Genomic DNA, 6752 nt, shown 5'->3' on the forward strand with positions numbered 1-6752 from the left:
TAACTGAAACGATTTAGATATGAACCTGTCACTATTGCTTTTGTTTCCTACATGAAGAATTGGACATTGGAAAAGCCAAACATTGACCAGAGCCAGACATTGCCAGTATCAGTTCCTCTAAGTGATTCCTTTCCCCCTCTTGATATAGGGCAGAGCTACATAAGATGCCTGTGGCACTGACCATGTCTTCTGCAATAGGTCCCACTTAACTCTTAATTTAGTTTTGATAGCGAAAAAGCCCTGTAGGCAAAGCCTTCATCCAAATTCTCATTTCTTTAAAAGGAATTAGATCACTAACTGGATTTGTGGTTGTCACTCCAATTTCAGCTGAAGGAGTCCTGCCTCATTAAATCACGTTCACAGCAAGCAGTGAGGTGGAAAGAAATGGTGCCACAACTTTTGCCACAACATAAACCTCTGTTACGTTTTTTTACCCCCCTTTTTTGAATTCTGATAAAACATCTTATTTGGTGACTAATAGATTGCTTTGATGTGCACAGACAGACACACTGTTTAACACCATTATTAATTGGATTAATTGAATGGGCCGTCTGCTGTCCATGGTGCTGATTCTGTGCTGTTTGCGAAGAGGGCATCCCCTTACTCAATTCAATGGTACTGACTCTGCTGTTTGCGAAGAGGGCATCCCCTTACTCAATTCAGTGGGCCAACTGTGGGCAATCATGTTAAGGAAGCTGTCTGTACCTCCCTAATTGCCATTTCTTACACATTTGTAGTTTTTGCACAGATCCCCACCCAAAATCTGTCTGTCCCCGGCATAGGAGGTTTTCGAACGTGGAGAGGCCCCAACAACATCCAAACAGTTTTAAGCGGGCCCTCTACACCAATCAACATTCTAGTCCTCTCTCTCTCTTTGTCCTCTCACCCTGATCCCCTCTTTTTTACTACAGGGCTCTCACAAGGGTTTTTGGTTTGGTGTTCAGGAATTTACAATCTGCTCTTCCTGAACCACTTACAGTACTGTGCTGAGCCTGCTGGCCAAAGAAGTCAATAAAAGCGATGTGGTTGGACCTTTTACTTCTCCTCTCCCTTCAGAATAAACTCCATAGGTGTTGCGACTCCTACATATTCAGAAAAAAAGCATCTCATTTTCGACTTTGTCCTCCCCTCATTTCGATCTGGTAGCCAGCATCAACGAGTGCACTCCACTTCTCCCTTGTTCCTGTACTGTGTGTCTGTTGATCATGCCATTCATTTGATTACAATAACAGGCAAAGGTGCATGGCTTTCAAAAGCCGACATCAATAAAGTTTTCTCAATGCAAATTAACATTAACTAAGTTGGTGTCCTGGCCCCCATCATTGTCAAGTCATATTTAGTGATGTTGCACTGAAAGTTGGTTGTCCCAAAGGGCTGCGCAGATTTTGGTAGAACACAACCAACAGATTAAAGATGTAAAGAAAAACAAGAAGGTATGCATTGACACCTCATCAATCTTTGAGTTTGGAAATGGGAACACTCAACATGGGTCTCGTGTTAACCCCCTGTCACACACACACACACACACACACACACACACACAAAAGAGATAGAACGAAAGGTCCCCAGAATGACTGACGCAGAACAGACAGGAGTGAAGTCCGTTTGTCCTCCCCGTCAGCCGACGTATGAGATGATCTGCCGATGTAGCGTACTAGTAGTACATGACACCCCAAAGAAACTTCCCTCAAAGCCTGCTCTCCTCTTCTTCTCCAGTATAATGAGAACCATAGCTGTCTGCCAGTATCCATTTTGCCTTTGTTTGCTTCTGTCATGAGACACACACACAACACACGCACACGTACACAACTTCATTACTGATAGGCTCATTAGGTGGAATCATTTTATTACCTCTGCCAAGGAGGTTATGTTTTCATCGGGGTTTGTCTGTTTGTTTGTTTCTTCGCAAGATAACGATTACATTTTGGGGAGTGATCCGTATCACTGTCTGGATTCAGGAGGCGGTTATATTTAGACAGTCGCAATTTCTCAAAGGAAATTAGAGAAAGTTATCACCAGAGCATCTGACATAAAATTGGTTGTGTCTTCCCTCCAGTCCACACTCTATACTCTGAGCGCACCTTTAACTGCACTTCCAGAATAATCAAAGATCTTTCACATCCTCACTCTTACTTGTTCCACCTTTTCCCTTCTGGAAGTCGCTACATGTCCATAAGAGCTGAAACCACACATTTCAAAATTAGCTTCTTTCTTTCAGCAATAATATCTGAGCAATTTATTTGTTTGTTTGTTCAGTGGATTGAGCTAAATCCATCTGTAACAAAAAACGCCACCAACATTGTTGTGTGGAAATAAAATATCTTGTCAGGATCCCCGCTTGGAGTTTTGTCTCCCCTAGTAGTTGCGATTCCATCCAACTCATTGAAATTAGTGATGTGCATCCGTAGTAATGCGCATAAGTAAGTGTGTGCATTAGTCACTGTTTTCAACACCTGTTGATTCTAATTATTTGGATACACTTTGCCTACATTGAAATGGAAATGGATGCCCTCTCTGCAGTCGGTATAATTCATTCCATTATTTTGAAAAAATAGAATAGAATAGAATATATACTTTTTTGATCCCGTGAGGGAAATTCAGTTGTCTGCATTTAACCCAATTTAACCGAATTAGTGAACACACAGCACACAGTGAACACACAGTGAGGTGAATCACACAACCCAGAGCAGTGAGCTGCCTGCCCAACCAGCGGCGCTCGGGGAGCAGTGAGGGGTTAGGTGCCTTGCTCAAGGGCACTTCAGCTGTGGTGGACTGGTCGGGGATCGAACCGGCAACCCTCCGGTTACAAGCCCGATGCGCTAACCAGTACACCACGGCTGCCCCGGCTGAAAATATTTTGTTTATTAATTATTAGAAGGAGAAGGCGGAGAATGTTTATATTGCACACTCGGGTTTGGCCAATCGCTGGAGACCGTCATGCAATTGGGAATGACTAAGGTCTTGGCAGGTTTTTTTTGTATTATTTGGTCATGGCTGTGGCACACCCATGACCTTTTATGGGTAACTTCCTGCTTACTTTGTTTTTCTCCCTCCATTTTGTCTATTCACCTGTCTCTCATTGTGTCAAATACTGTAGTTTCTGTATTTAAACCCTGCCTTTTTGTTGTTTACTTTTTGTTGGATGTTTCTGACCAAGTCCTCTGTCTGTCATGATTGATTGCCTGTACCCTGTCCTTGGACTCTGTTTTTCCTGCTGGACTGATCTATCACTGAATAAATTGGTTTACAGCCAGTTTTGCCTGATCTGCTCTTGATTCCCAATCTGTGTCCTTATCTATTTATCTATTTATCTGAGAATGAAATCAAAATAAAAATAAACAGCATATGAAATATGTCTATAAACAAAAAGCAATAATATGTCTATAAACTTGATTAGTTGGTAGTAAAACTGTATAAAGGCAATATGGCACTCATGACCATGGGGTTGGTAAAGATCTACCCATGACTGTGGTTACCTGCAGCACTCGGCCTCAGCTGTGGGTATATCCTCACCAATCCCACTTTCACTCATGCCATATTATTCTGTTCACACATGCGCATAGCAGTAACCTACTGGCTTACAGTACTTACTTAATAGCTATCAGTCGATACTGCTTTTTGTTTAAGTAAACATACTGTGTACACTAGTATGTAGACTGTGAATGTAGATTCAAGTGACATAACATATAATTGCATTCACTCACTGTCACTAAATTTCTTTTGCCATTTTTTTGAAGATGTATTGTAAAACATTTTACAGCAGAGAAGGCATTTCCTTACTGTTAGTATTATGCAATTAATAGCTACTGTACAATGATTAGCTAGGTTTTCTCAGCAAGTGTTTAACAGTGAGCATGTAAGAGGAAACACCACCCTCTGCTGATTGAAAGCTTTTAATGTATCTCCTTGACAGATGCATGCTTCCTGAAACTAATCTACAGCACTAAATGGTATGTTCTTGGATGCAGGAATGGCAAAGATCTATTCTGTTGGATTTGCTGCAAGTTTCTGCCATTTTTCCTTCACCGTTACTTTAGTCTGCTGTTTAATCCCCAGGCTGGTCGATGTTTGTGATTTATTTATTCCACTGATACTTGCCACTATGGAGGCCCTTAAGGGATGTACTGATGTTTTTTTCCTTTTCTTTTAAGACTGAGCTGTTTTTTGTTATTATTATTATTATTATTATTATTATTTTGGGATTCCTCTGCATTAGGTTGCACTATCTTTGTGTTACTTCACAATAACTGTTTTTAGCCAAAATATTTTGGTCTCTGTTGAGGCAGCACAAAAGTATTGTGAGGGAGCGCACAAGAATCATAAGATATTGCATAATGTGTTGTCTGCGTACCCAAACATACAAATTCAGAGGTAATGACAAATTAACCCTTAAGGGGGCTGCGTATGCAACAGCACCTACAATGTATAGCTAAATGATCACTGAGGCCCATCTATTAATTTACAAATGTAATAGAAGACAATAGACATGAATAGATAATGGGACCCTGAGAGAAAACATGACTTAAAGGAAACTAAAGCAAACTCTAAGTACACATCAACATACAGTCTGAATAACACACTGTGTAGTTCTGCATGTCACACAACATTATCTTATTGCCTTCTAACAGCTTTACAGTATGTGCATTTAGTATTACTGTAGTATGATGGCAGAGATGAGGGATTCCCAATACAATGTAACCTGATAGCCAAACTGACTGGTACCCAATATGACCTTTGACACCTCTTTAAGAGTCTGGCTAGATGAGCAAAATAATATGGCCAGTGTGTTTTTCAGAGTCTGGCTAGAAGAGCAAAATAATATGGCCAGCGTGTCTTTCTTGATTGAACTTGTCCTCTCTTTTATGAGGTTCTGTTTGAGTTGTACTCTGAGGCGTGTATCATACCTGCTCTAATGTCCACCCACTCTCTGGTGAACATGCGAAGCACCCCACACTCCATATAAGCTGCTGTGCCATCGCAGTAATGTGCATGCTTTGAGAAATGCGTGGGCCTGCTGTTGTGAGGCAGAAGAACAGAGAAACACTTGAGGGCATGATGCTGGTAATTAGAGGTGTCCAAGCCCTACATCAAGTCTACTTTCGATTAGCTTAACCTTTAATCATGATACCACTTGCTATGCTGATGAGGTTTAAAGTTTTATCTCAACTGTCGTGGTATTTATAAGCCTTGATCCCCCAACTCATCCCACTCCTTGTTATTAAGGCTGAGTAAATCAGCTTTGCTCGGAGTGTGCTTACTCACTAACATGTGCAAGTGTGCGTGAGTGCACAAATAATATGTGTGCTCAACATACAGTACATACAATGTAAATATGACTCATGTTTACTGTTTTGAATAAGAGTCAGATTTTACATCATTATGTTTGAAGTCAGAGGAGGTATTTGAGATAAGAATGATATTTGAAAGGACATGACGCACTTCACCCTTTTTTAATTTATTGGGTTGACTGCATCCTTTGAAAGCCATGTTGGGTGAAGATCCACATTTGCTCATGTCCTTGCATTACCTCAGTGTTATTACAATGCTTGTGAATCCCAACAAGTAAGAAACATGTTATGTGCTGAGTATCAAAGCTTTATAGATTTAAAAAATAACTTACATATGACATGGAGGGTGTGTCTTGTACCGTCATTTCCCAACTATTGGCCGCGGTTTACATTGATTTTGCAACATTTCTTAAGCTATGAGGTTAATACACAGGGACAGTTAGTATGATATTAAGATGTTTTTGTTTCTTTTAGCTTGCATAAAACACTATCCTGCAGATTGTACACAATGCAGCTAATACATAGGAAATTGCTGTATGTACACATTTTATTTTTTTTAAAGGTTAAAGGTTAAGAATATGCCTTTACACAGTTGGAATAATTGCCCTAGAATGACACCTCACAGTTGTTATTGGATTGGTTTATAGTATGCCAAACATTACATTCTCCCTTTCTTTGAGAGGATGCTAGTTCAAGCTCAGAGGACTAAAATAATTCTGAGGCGCAGCCTAACTACTCTTCCAGACCGACCCCAGTCCCAGGGGGAAGGGAGAAACCAGGATCCAGTATTGTCCCTATTTTGGGCCTCAGTGTAGGGACAGACTAATCCATCTTATCGACCCTCTCCACTGCAGAGGCCTGGCAGCAGCCCTAATACCTGGGCCATGTTGGTGTCATCTACAGCACCTGCAATGGTAACGTTTACCCCAAACATAAAAGTGAGTTAGACATCGCTGAAATTATTTGTCTGCTTCTCATAGATTCTTCAGCTGGATATTTCCATGGTCGTTTGGAGTGATTCATTGTGCCAGAGGGATGCAGCGTGGACTCAGAGCTGTATGGATGAGGTCAGTGGCCTGCCTTAGAGTGAAATGCTACATAGATGGTGGGTTGCTGACATTTGCTGCTCACAGATTAAATGATCTTGTCCATTTGAACGGATTACAATGTAGCACTGCTGCCCATACCTCTCCATTTGTACCCTGCCTGGCCAGAGAGCGGAGCTCACGTCAGCAGGTTTCCTTAGGTAGTTATGACCCAGGGAAAGGGATGTGCTCTGCAATTTAAGACTATTTGCCATGAAGGACACTTGTCCTGTTGTGACAATTTACACATTGCTGCCATTACATAGACCATCATATTTGCAGATCATATTATATATGGAATATGGAGCACATATGGAAAGTGTATCAGCTGTACTGTTGCCGTACACACTGTATGTATTTGAGTGTGCTTAATATGTGA

Source organism: Sardina pilchardus, chromosome 11 (assembly GCF_963854185.1).
Source record: "Sardina pilchardus chromosome 11, fSarPil1.1, whole genome shotgun sequence".
Taxonomy (NCBI): domain Eukaryota; kingdom Metazoa; phylum Chordata; class Actinopteri; order Clupeiformes; family Clupeidae; genus Sardina; species Sardina pilchardus.